This window comes from Lagenorhynchus albirostris, chromosome 18, assembly GCF_949774975.1.
Source record: "Lagenorhynchus albirostris chromosome 18, mLagAlb1.1, whole genome shotgun sequence".
In the NCBI taxonomy this organism is placed as follows: domain Eukaryota; kingdom Metazoa; phylum Chordata; class Mammalia; order Artiodactyla; family Delphinidae; genus Lagenorhynchus; species Lagenorhynchus albirostris.
Genome location: NC_083112.1, coordinates 67,360,511 through 67,375,688, shown reverse-complemented (window position 1 = coordinate 67,375,688; position 15,178 = coordinate 67,360,511). Strand labels below are relative to the sequence as shown.

Sequence of the window (15,178 nt, the reverse complement as noted above, 5' to 3'; positions counted from 1 at the left end):
GTAGGTCTGTGTCTTTATTCCTGTCTTACCCCTAGGTTCTTCATGACATTTTTTTTCTTAAATTCCATATATATGTGTTAGCATATGGTATTTGTCTTTCTCTTTCTGACTTACTTCACTCTGTATGACAGACTCTAGGTCTATTGGATGAATGGATAAAGAAGATGTGGCACATATATACAATGGAATATTACTCAGCCATAAAAAGAAATGAAATTGAGCTATTTGTAATGAGAAAAGAAGTTTTTAAAAAGCCTATTGGCACGTGGGTTTTCCTGCCCTTTCTTATTTCACTGTTTGAAGTCCCATCAACAGGAGAGTCACACAAATTAACACATCATTTAAAACTCTCCTTCCAAGATCAATCTGATCCATCGATCTTTGTGAGAATTCTTTCTACCTGTGATTTCCCCTCTTACATGTGATGCTAACTGCACCAGCGGGCAGGGGGCGGAGGTGGGTGGGGAGGAAGGCTGATGGGAGGGTGCAGCAGAAGTCATTTTAGGTCTGAGGGGAGGAAAGAAGACCCCCTGTGGCTCTGCAGGGAAGCTGTGCGGCCCCCCAGGGTTGCTCGGTCCCAGGACTCAGTGTGGTGGGAAATGCCAGATGCCCTGACACAGCCTGCTTCACCCTGTCGCTGGTGTAGACCCCCCTTTCCATGGAACCAGGAGTCAACCCCTCTCCTCTACTCGATTTGGAGGGTCGCCCTCCTTTAGTTTCTGCTGGAAGGAGGGGGCGAGGGCTCCCGTTCCTCCTGAGTCGTCCACATGGCAGTGCCCTCCTGGGCCCCATGTACCCACCTGGGGTGCCCTGAGAGGGAGCGTCTCCCTCAGCCTGGGGTGAGAGGAGGGGGTGGCCCTGGTGCAGGTCTCAAGTCCCTTCATCTCCATGGTGTCACCAAGGCTGTGCCCGTCCAGAAGGCTTTGCCCTAGGACAGAGCACTGGGTACAAGGGGCAAAAGCAGCAGGAACGTGAGCCTGTCTTGCCCTGGGGGCCTCTTGGGAAGGTACCAGTTCTGCCTGTGCTCCTGTGACCTCAGGTCTACTTCCTCTGGCAGCAAGCAAGTCGTTTTGCAAAGCTCCATGGAGACACCCCTGACCTCCTTGCTCTGCCGCCCAGGTCGTGGGGCTGCTTCAGGCCCGAGGCATGGGTACCAGGGCTCCACCAACACTGCTCCTGTCACGTCCTCCCTTGCCTCTCCTGTGGCCAAACCCCGTGGTCAGTCCTCAGTCCTCACTTTGCCTTGGCTCCTGGGACACAGCCCTCTCTTGCTTTCCTTCTACCTCATGGTCCCTACTTCTCAGATGCAGCTGCTGCTTTTCCGAGGGCCCCGGGGCTCCAGGCATCACTTCCTTTGTCTGCCTTCACCCACTCCCTTGGTGATCTTGACCGACCACCTCTACGTGCTGCTATATGACGACTTCTACATTTATGTCTCCAGCGCAGACTTCTGCAAACTCCAGACTCTGTCTACCTGTCTCCTTGACGACCCCCCTTGGAAATGGATTAGAATCTGAACTCAACATGTGCTGAGTCCAAGCACTCATCACCAGAAGCCTTTCTCAGCCCATTTGATGGCCCCGCCATGTAAAAATGAGGTATGTGTAATGAAATGGGGCTTCATAAACGTTGCTGTTTTTACTTTCCCAGGGCTGCGGAGGATCTGGTAAAATTTATCAACTTTCCAGGGGGCTCTGGAATCACACAGGTCTGTGTGTTCAAATACCAGCTCAGCTACGTACAGCGATGTGGCTTTGGGCAGGTGCCTCACGCTGTCTGGCCCGGCCAGGCTCACAGGGTTGTTGCCAGGGTCCATGGATGTGCACACAGAGCCTGGCGCCTGTGTCCCTTTCTGTCCTGTCCTTGTACTGCCCTGAGGACAGAACTTCAGAAACATCCCAGGGACCCATGGACTGCCTCTTTGTCCCCACTGTGGCCCAGTGAGCACTTCCCTGTTGCTTCAGTTCGCCCTGACCTTGAGGGTTTGGCATATTTGCACGTGAGATAACATTGGCCTGGGGTGCCCTGGCCCGACTGCAGCCCTCTGATGGGCCAGGGTTCTGTAATGTGGGTGCTGGTTGGCTGTGGCCTCCTCTGGGGCACAGCCCACACCCCCCAGGCAGAGGCAGTACCCACATGGTGGTCTGTGCTTCTTATTTAGCACTTGTTCACTCAGAGCTCCTGTCGCAGAGCTGGAGCTGAAGAGAAAGTGAAAGATTTGTGACCACCTAGAGGGGTGGGATAGGGAGGGTGGGAGGGAGGGAGACGCAAGAGGGAAGAGATATGGGAACATATGTATATGTATAGCTGAGTCACTTTGTTATAAAGCAGAAACTAACACACCATTGTAAAGCAATTATACTCCAATAATGATGTTAAAAAAAAAAAAGAATAAAGAGGGGAAGCTAACGCATGTTTAGTGCTCACTATGCAGTAGGCACTGCTCTAGGGCTTTACAACGTGAACTTATTTAATCTGCCCCTAAAGTGGCACTACTGTCAGCCCCACTCACAGACCAGGGAATGGAGAGGAAGGCAAGGTGACGGATTGGGGCAAGGTCACCCACACAGCTGGGAGGTGGCAGAGCTTCTGTCAGAAGCATGCATTTGGCTCCAGAGCCCATGCTCGTAACCATCACACTGCCAGATTAGAGCTATCACTAATGGTCCTTTAGGCTCCAGGCCCAGGTGACAGAGGCCAGGCAGCTGGGCCACAGTGAGGGAGCTTGAAAGTAAATTCAACATAAAGGCAAAGACGTCGCTTCCTCTGGAGCCTGTGGTCCTTTTTTTTTTCAACATCTTTATTGGAGTATAATTGCTTTACAATGTTGTGTTAGCCTATGGTCTTCCTATATACTTGATTCTGATCTTTCTTTCTTTTGCTTTTTTATGATGGAGAATTTCAAACCTGTACAAGAGAGACAAACCCACCCCACAACTTCAGTAGTGATGAGTCATGGCCAGTCCTGTCTCACCTGTTCTCACCCCCAGCCTCTGCCCCCTCCTCTGTCATTAATTAATTTTTTTTAAGTTTTTTTTTAACATCTTTATTGGAGTATAATTGCTTTACAATGGTGTGTTAGTTTCTGCTTTATAACAACGTGAATCAGCTATACATATACATATATCCCCATATCTCTTCCCTCTTGTATCTCCCTCCCTCCCACCCTCCCTATCCCACCCCTCTAGGTGGTCACAAATCCTGTGTCATTTAGAAGCACATTCCAGACATTGTCTCGGTTCACCCTCAGTTCAGGATGTAGCTTTAAAAGATGAAGATACCATTATTATGCCTTACAATTAACAGTTGTCCCTTAATATCATCAAATACCCAGTCAGTGTTACTTCCAATTGTCTCTTTAATGTCATACTTTTTTTTTTTTGATGAATGTTTGTAGCAGCTTCATTCATTATTGGCCAAAACTAGAAGCAATCAAGGTGTCCCTCAAAGAGAACTGATAAACAATTGGAAACTGTGGTACATGCATACAGTGGAATATCACTAAGTAATAAAGGGAAATGGTTTTCAAGGCACAAATGGTGTATATTGCTAAATGAAAGCAGCCAGTTTGAAAGGCTGCATACTATATGATTCAATGTATATGACATTCTAGGAAAGACAAAATGATCCAGGCAATAAACAGATCGTGGTCGACCAAAGTTGCTGTGGATAGGTTGGAATAGATGAAGCACAGAGGATTTTCAGGGCAGGAAAACTATTCTATATGACATAGTGGTGGATTAGGATTAATGATGCTATGCAAATATCATACTTTTTTTAAATTGTTTTTTTCATCATTAATCACATGTTGAGAAGCAGATGTTTCTTTGGACTCTTTTTTTTTTAAATATATTTATTTATTTATTTTTGGCTGTGTTGGGTCTTCGTTGCTGCACTCGGGCTTTCTCTGGTTGCAGCAAGCAGGGGCTACTCTTCATTGTGGTGCACGGGCTTCTCATTGCGGTGGCTTCTCTTGTTGTGGAGCACGGGCTCTAGGCACGCGGGCTTCAGCAGTTGCAGCACATGGGCTCAGTAGTTGTGGCTCATGGGCTCTAGTGTGCAGGCTCAGTGGTTGTGACACACGGGCTTAGTTGCTCCGTGACATGTGGATCTTTCCAGACCAGGGCTCGAACCTCTGTCCCCTGCACTGGGAGGCAGATTCTTAACCACTGCGCCACCAGGGAAGTCCGGACTCTTTTTAATCTATATGTTTCCCCTCCACCTTTTAGTTCTTTGAAATTTACATGTTGAAGAAAGTGGGCCGTTTGTCCCACAGGTCTTCCCACCGGATTTTGCAGATTACATCCCTAGAATGTCCATTCCATCCTTTGTATTGCCTCTCTATGGGTATTTGGATCCAGAGGCTTGATCAGATGTAGATTTGGATTTTTTTTTTTTTTTTAGCACAACTGTCTTGGAGGTGGTAGTGCTTCCATTCCTGAGACAGAGAATGTCTTGTGGGGCTGATATGATACTCAATTCCATTCATTGATTAGAAGTTGCAAAATAGTGATGTTCTATCTTCACTTAGTAACTGGACTTTTTCTCATAAGAAAAACCTCCCGTCATCCACCACTTGGTTAGCCCTCAGCACAGTTCACGTAGGAAAAGCAGACTGAATACTTAACTCTTTCCCTATAATTACCAGTTCTCAAAACAATGACTTAGCTCACTAGCGTCCTCCTACGTGACCAATTTGCTTTCTTCTTTCTAGTGCCCTCATGAATGCACAGATTTAAACATTTTATGGCGCACTGCAGTCAGCATTCTCACTGATGTTCAGATTGTCCTATCCTGGCCAGTGGGAGCCTCCTCGGGCTGTTTGTGGTCCCTGAAGCCACGACCCTCAAAGTCATGGATAACTTCCTTGCTCCTGGGTATCATGAGGTGGTCCAGACTCGTCTTGTCTATTTTCTGGCCCAGCCATGGCATCAGCCCATTCTCCCAGAATACCTGGGGTTTGTTGGTTAGAAATTTGCAAGCCACTGGTCTGGACACTAGGGATGCTCACTGTTCTGGGTTGGTCACTGGTTTTAGGTCTTTACAGTGGAAGAACTAGGAAATGCACGTCTATAAAATGCTAACCACCCCACATGAGCTCGTAATGCTACTTCCAACTCAGTCCAGGACTGCAGGTGCCCACTAACCTCTCCTGTCCTCCAACTCTATCCCCTTTCCTCCACACCGACAAGACTGGCTTTCAGGACATTCGGGATGGAATTTGCATACCACTAATTACCTACTTGCTTTATTCCATGTTACATACTTGACAACCTCAGAATAACAATACTGACCCTCTCTCCAGAAATATAACTCAATAATACCAAGTGTTAGAAACAGTTTAAAACAATTTTTTGCAGTTATTTTGGTCCTTAGGTTTTATCCCACTAGGGCTGTCCAGTTAAATTACTGCACTTCAAAGTCACTTGGACTAGTTAAGTTTATCTATATTATTTTGTTTTCGATTTGTAAAGATTGTTCTTTTGAAATTTAATCTTGCTTATGACTTGGTGAAAGACTTACGTAGCACAAAAAGACATGGAAGAAACTTAAATGCATACTGATTAGTGAAAGAAACCAACCTGCAGAGGCTACACACTGTGTGATTCCAACTAACCACATAGCCAACAGAACACACAATATACGTCACCACTTACTGTGGGATTTACCAATGTTCTGGAAAAGGCAAAACTGGGGAGACAATAAAAAGATCAGTGGTTGCCAGGGGTTAAGGCAGAGGAAGGATGACGAGGTGGAGCACGGAGGATTCTGGGGACAGTGCGAATACTCTGAACGCTACCATAATGGTGGATGCACGTCATCATACACTTGTCAGAATCCAAGAGTGAACCCTAATGTGAGCGATGGATTTGGCGTGATAATGGCACGTCAGTGTGGGTTCATAGAAGTGTGACACTGTCCCGCTCTGGTGCGGGCTGTCCGTGGGGGGCTGTGCTTGTGGGAGGGGGGAGAGGAAGGATGTGAGAACTCGCTGTGCTTTCCACTCAGTTATGCTGTGAACCCACCACTACTAAAACATAAAGTCTTTTATTTATTGTTTTACTTCCCATAGTTCCCAGGTCAAATATATAAGAAAAAAGAGGTACATTTAAAGAAGTGTAACTTCTATGCTTGTCCCTCCGTTCTCTCCTACTCCTTAAAGAAAACCGATTTTAAATGTTTTGGAAGATCCGTCCATTTCTTCAATACAAGACACAGCCCCGCGCCCCCTTCCTTAGATGCGTGGCAGCCTGCCCTCCCCACCTCGCACTCCCTCGGGAGATTTCTCTGTAGTTCTTGTACAGGTAACTTTCCATTCAAAGACTTGCTTTTGTTACTTGTGAAACATAGTAGTTTATGCAACTACTAATGAAATACCATCTCATTTTTCTTTCAGAGCAATAAGAGCTAATAGTGCATTTGCAAATACATGGGCATCCGCGTAGCACATTTTGCTCTCTCTCTCTGTGGCTTTCAGCCTCCCGTCTCTCATCCTGGGGCTGAGACACTGGCTCTCAGATGAACGCTGGGCCTCTGCCGCATCCCATCCTTCCCGGCACTAATGAGCCCTAAGACACTGGCCACTCGTCCAGCCCCATCTAAAGCCTTCGCATGCCTCCTAACCCCTCGGGTAATGGGAGCAAAGTCCCCTTGTAAAGAAAAATCAGTGTTCTGCTGATTTCGATGAATTGCCCTGCTGCTTCTCAAGGAAGGTCTCCATGGCTGAGCTGGGATGAACAGCGCTTGTCCCCCAAGGCAGGCTCACGCCTGTCCCCGCAGTGAGGCACCTGTGCGCAGAGAGCAAGTGTGCGCTACCCTGTCCCCCAGCCCCGCCACGTGGGGCTCTCACACACCAGGGTCTCTTTAATGGTGCAGATGCCGCTAGCCCAGGCTTTGCTGGGGGCGGGTGGGCTGCTGCGCTTGGCTGTAGTAAAGGCAGGTTGATCCCAGACTTCATACCTTTAAAAGGACATTTAGAGACTAGCTCTAGGGTCGTCTTTAAAGGCTTAGTGGCATGTGTGTTCTGATGTCGGCTTGTGATCATAGAAACTTGGACTGGGGAGGGTCTTTGAAAGTCATGTGCCCAGTGGTTCTCAACTGGGAACAATTTTGGTTCGGTCCCCAGGGGACATGTGGGGATGTTTGGAGCCTTTTTTAGGTTGTCACAGTCGGGGGTGGGGCTGCTGCTGAAATCTCGCGGGAAGAGCCCAGGGATGCGGCTGAGGGTCCTGCGCCGCGCAAGGCAGCCCCCTACAGCAAGGAATTTCCCGGTCCCGCTGTCAGTAGTGCCGGCGTTGAGAGGCCTTGATCCCATCCCTTGTTGGTCAAGGTGTGGTCTGCAGACCAGCAGCCTCAAACACACGAGCACGTGGAGCTTGTGAGATGGAGGGTCTCGGTCTTCACCCCAGCCTCTGATTCAGAATCTACATTTCAACAAGGTTCATCTGTCCAGGAAGGTCTGGGAATCGCTGCTCTAAGCAACCCCCAGTCTCCCACCCAAAGCCAAGGGGCCTGGCAGCAAAAGTCAACTCTCCCGCCAAAACGCAGCGCTCAGCTAAAGCTTTGTCTAAATAGCCAGCTCTTTTAATATCTTCAATATATTTATTTTAAGGAACGATTTAGCCTAATGGAATTGTATGTGTGCACCATATGATGTGTGAAAACAGGTACGACCATCATTTCGATTTTTAATCTTAAGAAGATTCCACAAACCTTTCAGTAGCGTGTTCCAGTGTTTTGAAGCTCCGTGAAGGCTGTTGGTTGGAGCATCTGCTGGTCGGTTACAGAGGATGCAGCTGTGAAACCCTCCACCCCCCAGCCCCAGTTATTTCCTGAGTATCAGAATAACCTGCCTGGAACATGAGCCTCAGAAGGGCAGAGATGGGGTCTCCTTCTCATTTGGTCTCTCCTGGTGCCAAGCGCAGTGCCTGGCGGTGAGTAAACGCTCCACATGTTGGATGAAAGGAGTTGAGAGACGCTGGGGGAGAGAGTGGGGGGAAGGAGAGTGAGAGAAGGAGGGAGGGAGGCTCCCTCCACAAGACATTGAGGACACAGACATGGACATCCAGGAGAGCCAGGCTCCCCCAAGTGCAGCCTCACAGCGGTCACCTCCACCACTCGGAGGGGCTGGGAGAGCAGTGAGCTAGCAGAGCTGGTCAGTTCGGTCCAGTCCCCTCTCCGGCTGAGAATTACTTCCGAATGTTCTTCTATCTGAAGGTCATCGGCTTGAAGTCGTCACTTTCTCCCTCTGTGCCCACAGCAACACACCACTTCCGGAATGGTCATCTCCATGACTGGCCAAGAGCTCTAGGCGAGAACCTGAACCTGACCCTGAGCGGTCTGCCCACTCTTGGTTGCCCTCATTCATTCGTAAGCAGAAGCTCAAGGGCTGGCATTCTGTCTCAGTAAGAGAGCTGTCACTGTGAAGATGCCTGTTACTGTGCTGATAAAGCATCTGCCTGAGTGCTTTGCGCTTATCTTGTTTTTCTTCACCACTTCAGAGTGAGCCACACAACAGGAGAAGGAGGCTCAAAGGGTACAGTGATTTGCTGGCAGTCAGGACCAAAACCCCAAGTGTCCCAGGCCAGTGCTTCCTGAGCCAGTGCAAACAGCAGTAGCTCACGGGCTGCTTAAGAGATGATAAGGCAAGAAAAGACAGGCCTTTCCTCATTAATATTAAGGCTTTAATATGTTGAACTAATTTATGTATGTTTCACATTGTTCCAGAAATAATTTCAGGTGGAAGGTGGGTAGAAAGAAGAAAACCAAGCCAGGAACATAAAAGAGAGGCAAGAGTGGAGCTGAGACAAAATTGCGTATAATTAAAGACCTAGACTTTTGCCCACAGGAAAGCGTACACATTTGGCGTTTTAGTTGCCAGTGGAGAAAGAAACTCAACTTTTAGTAGGTGACTAAAACAATTGCTGAAGGAAAACATAAGCGGTCCTGAAACTGAGATAGGACATGAACTTCTTAGGGTCCCTAAAGAACGGCCGTCTCAGCAACAAGCTTCCAATAGACCTTGTGTATCAGAAAGCCGAGGGCACCACGTGGAAGGGCAGCTCAACCAAAGAGGTTCTACAAGGGGCGCACCATGCAGTCCCAGCACACAGCCCTGCAGGTCTGCTTCCTTCCAGGAGTGGACCTGAGTCACCAAAGGTCCACCTCCGCTCATGACCACCATCCCCCTCCCAGCACCCTGCTCTCCGGCCTGTTGCCCAAGACTCTGAATCTCCCAGCTTCTGAGAACAGCCCTTTCTTAGACTTTGCATCTTCCCAAGGGCTCCAGCATCCCTCCTTCCCCACCTTGTCCCCACCGGAAACAAAAGCATGGCCAACGTCCATGGGAGGCTGGAGAGCAGATGGCTGAGCTCTTGGGCTCCGGAGTCAAGGGGCCTGGGCTTAGATTCTGGCTCTGCCACTTCCTGAAAGTGGACTTGGAGCCAGTAGCTCATCTCTGCCTTAATAAATGGAGGATAATAATAGCATCCACCTACCTACCAGAGTAAAAGGGATGCTACAGTCATTCAGCAAATACTTCTTGAGCTCCTATTATGTGCCAGGCAGTGTTCTAGGCCTTTGGGATATACCAGGCCCCCAAAGACCCCTTGTCCTGTGCTTTCCTTCACTCAGTGCAGCATAAGAGTTTGTACTGAAGGCATCTAAGAAAGAGGCTAGGTAACAGGGGTGCTGTAACAGGACCTGGGGTCTTCCTGCCCTGAAAAGCTTCCTAGAGCAGCATGAGAAAAGACAAGGAAAAATGATGTCAATATGGCCTTAGGCTCATGCGAATAAAGTATATGGCAGCAGTCTTGCCTTTCCTGCCATGTTGATGAACACATATTTTTAATATTTTTGCCTCTAAAAAACCCCCTGTAACTCTCATGTTTCACTGTTGGGAGTATAATTGGTACAAACACTTGGAAAAACTATCCGGGATTGCATATTAAAAATGACCACACATATACCTTATGAACCAGCCTTCGGCAGAAGATATCCAAGAGAAATGCTTTATAAATATATAATAAAAGACGTACGCAAAAGTGTTCACAACACTAAGAGCCAAAAGGTAAAAACAACCCAAAATGCCCATCAACAGGAGAATGAGCAAATAAACTGTGGTGTATTTACACAATGGAATGCAATCCACAAAGAGAAATGAACGTGCTTCAAGTACACAAGCACGTGTGTGAATCTGATGAACGTAATGTTGGATGAAAGAAGTCAGACGTGAAGAGTACATACCGCATGATTCCATTTATATGAAGTTCAAAGTCACCTTCAGTGTTAGCAGGTGGCAGAGTGGTTACTTTTAGGTGGCTTAGTGACTGGCACAAGGGGTGCTTCTGAAACTACAAGAATGTTCTATTTTTTATTCAGGTGATATGTGAATGCACTTGGGTGAAAATCTCTCCAGCTGTATGTTTGTGATCTGGCTAGGACTTCCAGTACAATTTCTTTTAACTCATGGATTTTAAAAATGGAGATATCATTCCCATACCGTAAAATTCACCCTTTAAGCATATAATTCAGTAGTTTTTAGAATGTTCATTGTACACTCTCACCAGTGTATAGTTCCAGACCATCTCCATCACTCCAAAAGGAGACCCTGCACCTACTAACAGTCAGTCCCCACCCCCTTTCCTCCCTGCTTCTGGCAGCTGTTACTCTACTTTCTATCTCTGTGGATTTGACTAGTCTGAACATTTATATAAGTAAATTCCTATGGTGGGCTTTTGTTTCTGGCTTCATTCACTTAGCATAATGTTTTCAAGGCTCATCCTTGTTGTAGCCTGTGTCATTCCTTTTTATGACTGAATAATATCCCATTGTATGGATAGGGCCACATTTTGTTTATCCTTTATCCGGTGATGGACATTTTGGTTGTTTCACTTTTTGGCTATTGTGAATAATGCTGCTATGAATATTTGTGTGCATGTTTTTGTCTTTTCAACTCTCTTGTGCCACACCTAGTAGTGGAATTTCTGGATACAAAATTGAATAGAAGTAGCTGGGAGCAGGCATCCTTGGCTTTGTTTCTGATCTGAGGGGAAAGGGGGCCTTCGTCAAGTTGATGAAGTTCCTTCTAGTCCTAGTTTGCTGAGTGTTTTTAACATGAAAAGTTGTTGGAGGTCGTCAAATGTTTTTTCCTGTATTTATTGAAATAATGTGGTTTTACCATTTATTCTATTAATATGGTGTGTTACATTGATTTTTGTATGTTAAGTCTTGCATTCCTGGGATAAATCCTACTTAGTCATGCATAATCCTTTTTGTTTGTTGCCAGATTCAGTTTGTTAGTATTTGTTGGGAAGTTTCTTCTATATTCGTAAAAGATATTGACCTTTTCTTGCGATGTCTTTATCTAGTTTTGGTATTAGGGAAATACTGGCCTCATAGAATGAGCTGGGAAGTGTTTCCTCCCCTTCTGTTTTTTTTCAAAGAGCTTCTAAAGATTTGACATTAATTCTCCTTTTAATGTTTGGTAGAATTCACCCATGAGGTCATCTGGGCTTACGTTTTTCTTTGGGAGAAGTTTCTATTTACTAATTCAATCTCTTTATTTGTTATAGGTGTATTCAGACTTCCTATTTCTTGTTGAATCAATTCAGTAGTTTGTATCTTTCTAGGAATTTTTCCTTTTCATTTAGATTATCAATTATCAATTTAGATTATTGAATAGTTGACATATAACTGTATGTTGCATCTGTATATGTTATAAACGCAACAACATAATGTTATTGATTTGCATAATTTTGTTTTCTTAAAATAATTAAGAGTAGATAATTTAAAAAGTCTACTTATACGGTGTTTTATATTTACTCTCAAATTTACTATTTCCAGCACCCTTAATTTTTTCAGGTTACTATCTGTTGTCATTTCCTTTCAGCCTGAAGTACTTCCTTTAGTATTTCTTTTTTTTTTTTATTTTTTTTTTCTTTAGTATTTCTTATAAGGCAGGTTTGCTAGCAACACATTACCCCAATCTTTATTTAACTGGAGTGTTTTTATGCTTTTATCCTTGAAGAATAATTCTGCTAGATACAGCCATCGCAAATCTACTGTTAAGCCCATCTAGTGAATTTTTCGTTTTGGCTACTGTTCTTTTCAACTATAGAATTTCCACTGGTTCCTTGTGATAGTTTCCAATTTTTTTGTTGTTATTTTCTTATTTGTTAAGTCACTATCAACATATTTTCCTTTAATTCTCTGAACATGGCTTCCTTTAATTCTTTGGACACAATTATAAAAGCTGCAAAGCATTTTTTCTGTGAAATGCAGCCTCTGGGCCCATTCAGTCAGTTCCTGTTGATTGTGTTCTCTTGAGGAATGGGGGCTGGGGGCGGGTAACACTTTCCTGCTACTTCACCTGTCTCATACTTTTTTGTTGAAATTGGACATTTTAGATACTATATTGTTACAACTCTGAATTCTGGTTTTTATCCTGAGCCCCATATGTCATTTCTATTTTTCTGGAATTGTCCATTTCATATGTATTTTTAAATTTATTGCCACATATTAATCAGAATATCCAAAATTTATTTTGTTGTTGTTGTTGTTTGGTTTGTTTGTTTGTTTTTTGCGGTACGCGGGCCTCTCACTGTTGTGGCCTCTCCCGTTGTGGAGCACAGGCTCCAGACGCGCAGGCTCAGCGGCCATGGCTCACGGGCCCAGCTGCTCCGCGGCATGTGGGATCTTCCCGGACCGGGGCACAAACCCGTGTCCCCTGCATCGGCAGGTGGACTCTCAACCACTGCACCACCAGGGAAGCCCAAAAATTTATTTTTTAATATTAAAATTTAAGAGTACAAGCATAAAAATTCTTCAAGTTTAAAATAGTTTCATTATTTTTAAAAAGGCTTCTTTTTTGGGACTCCCCTGGTGGCTCAGTGGTTAAGAATCCACCTGCCAATGCAGGGGACACAGGTTTGATCCCTGGTCTGGGAAGATCCCACCTGCCGCGGAGTAACTAAGCCCGTGTGCCACAACTACTGAGCCTGCGAGCCACAACTACTGAGGCTGTGTGCCACAACTACTGAAGCCCGCACGCCTGGAGGCTGTGCTCTGCAACAAGAGAAGCCACCGCAATGAGAAGCCCTCACACCGCATGAAGAGTAGCCCCCGCTTGCCACAACAACAGAAAGCCCGTGTGTTGCAACAAAGACCCAACGCAACCAAAAATAAATAAATAAATAAAATAGAAAAAATAAAAAGGCGCCTTTTTAAAAGAGATTATAAGGCAATTTTCAATATATCTGTATAACAGAGAAAAATTCAACACCAACAAAAAATGAATGAGAAACCTCTGTTTCTTACTTCTGATTTGGAAAGCCATCTAAGATAAAGTTTTAAGCTTAAAAAAACCGAGGTGCAGAATGGTGTATATAATCTGTGCCATTTATATATGTGCTACCATTTGCTTGTATGAACCTAAATTATCTCTGGAAGACAATTTGGCTCTTGGGAAGAGAAGCAGGTAGTTGGGGAATAGGATGGGAAGAAGAGTTTATACTGTCTTTTATACTATTTCGAATTTTTTGATATTTAAAAATTAATTTTAGATAGTGGCTTCTGACTGTTAAGATAATGAACACTTAATAAGTACTCATAACAGGCAGGCATGTGTTAACTCATTGGGTCCTTACAATAATGCTAAGAGAGAAGTACTATGTGAAGCCCCATTTTACAGATGAGGTAACTGAGACACACAGACCCCCACAAAGCTGGACATCCAAGCTGCCAAAGCCAGTGAGTGGTGGAAATGGATTTCGGGCCCAGGCTCTTAAGATCCCGTATGACATTTGGCTCCTTACACAGCTTCCTCTTCTTCACGGGCCACCTGAACACAGAAAAGTCACCCATTAGTGTGCACAGCCCATCCCACAAGACTGCAAATCCTACGCCAGGGAGGGCTTCTCATTTTTAATATGACTCACCTAATAGATGCTCAGTAAATATTTCTGAACAAAGGAACAAATCCTCCTCAGGGTACTTTTTATACACTGGGTATAAAATCTTTATTTTCTCAGGTTGCCCTGAAACAGACATAAAACACATTTCCAAAGGTTAGAGATGCTAAGGGGCGACCTAAGAGTCAGGAAGTTTAAGACAAAATGTTCTGAAGCCTCTCACGTCCGTCTCTGAGCCCACAGCCTTCTCGGGGTGTGTCCCTGGGAAACGTTGCTTGTGTACAGGCAGCTCAGGCCGTTCGTGCATGTGAGACATGTGTGCAGTATTACAAACCACCCAGTCCTTCCTCTGGTCCTGGGTGTAGCTCAGAGGCTTCCCGCCTGCCTCTGCCCATCTCCTTCCCTGTCTCCTTCCCCTGCTCCCTGCCCCAGTGAGGTCCAAAGTCACAGAGATTATCTAGTAGAACCCAGTGAACTATCACTCACTGGCTCTGGCACGTTTTCCCATTTAAACATCTCTGAAATCAGTTGCCTCCTGTACCTAGTGATAAGAAAGCCTTGTGTCATCGTTTAATCGTTGTTGTTTTCTTTCTTAGTGATCCATACAGCTTCTTGCAGTAGTTGGGAGCTTAGCTTTGGCGAAATTGGGGCGGGGTGGGGGGCAAAAGGACAGGCAGAAGTTCAGTTCCTCTAAGAACTGATGCTCAACTCAGTTTTGACTCTACGCTTGGAATTGGGATATTCCAGAGTCACATGATGAATAATAACGTAAAAACAGTACCTATACAGCCCTTGTTATATGCCACACACTGAATGTAGACTACCTCTCCCCTTTGCCACAGCCCAAACAGATCAGTAGCTCCGTTTAGAGAGAGAGGAAACTGAAAGTTAGAGAGATCGAGTACCCAGGCCTTGCTTCTGTGCTCCCCAACCAGCCATATGTGTGGTCTGTCGGCCCTTCTCCCTGTTATTTAAAAACATCTTCCTGAAGGACCTTCAAGATGGCGGAGGAGTAAGACGTGGGGATCACTTTCCTCCCCACAAATACATCAAAAATACATCTACCTGTGGAACAAGTCCTACAGAACACCTACTGAACGCTGGCAGAAGACCTCAGACTTCCCCAAAGGCAAAAAACTCCCTACGTACCTGGGTAGGGCAAAAGAAAAAAGAGAAAACAGAGACAAAAAAATAGGGATGGAACCTGCACCACTCGGAGGGAGCTGTGAAGGAGGAAAGGTTTCCACACACTAGGAAGCCCCTTCACG

General features: G+C 45.6%; 1 protein-coding gene across 1 annotated transcript in view; it reads left to right on the top strand.

The window, feature by feature from the left end:
- The first annotated feature begins 1,441 nt into the window (after positions 1–1,441).
- SLC15A1 (solute carrier family 15 member 1) overlaps positions 1,442–15,178 on the top strand; it is a 71,396-nt gene continuing 57,659 nt past the window's right edge. Inside the window, exon 1 of the mRNA XM_060129021.1 lies at positions 1,442–1,598. The gene's annotated coding sequence lies outside the window, so the exon portion shown is untranslated. The remainder of the gene's footprint in view (positions 1,599–15,178) is intronic.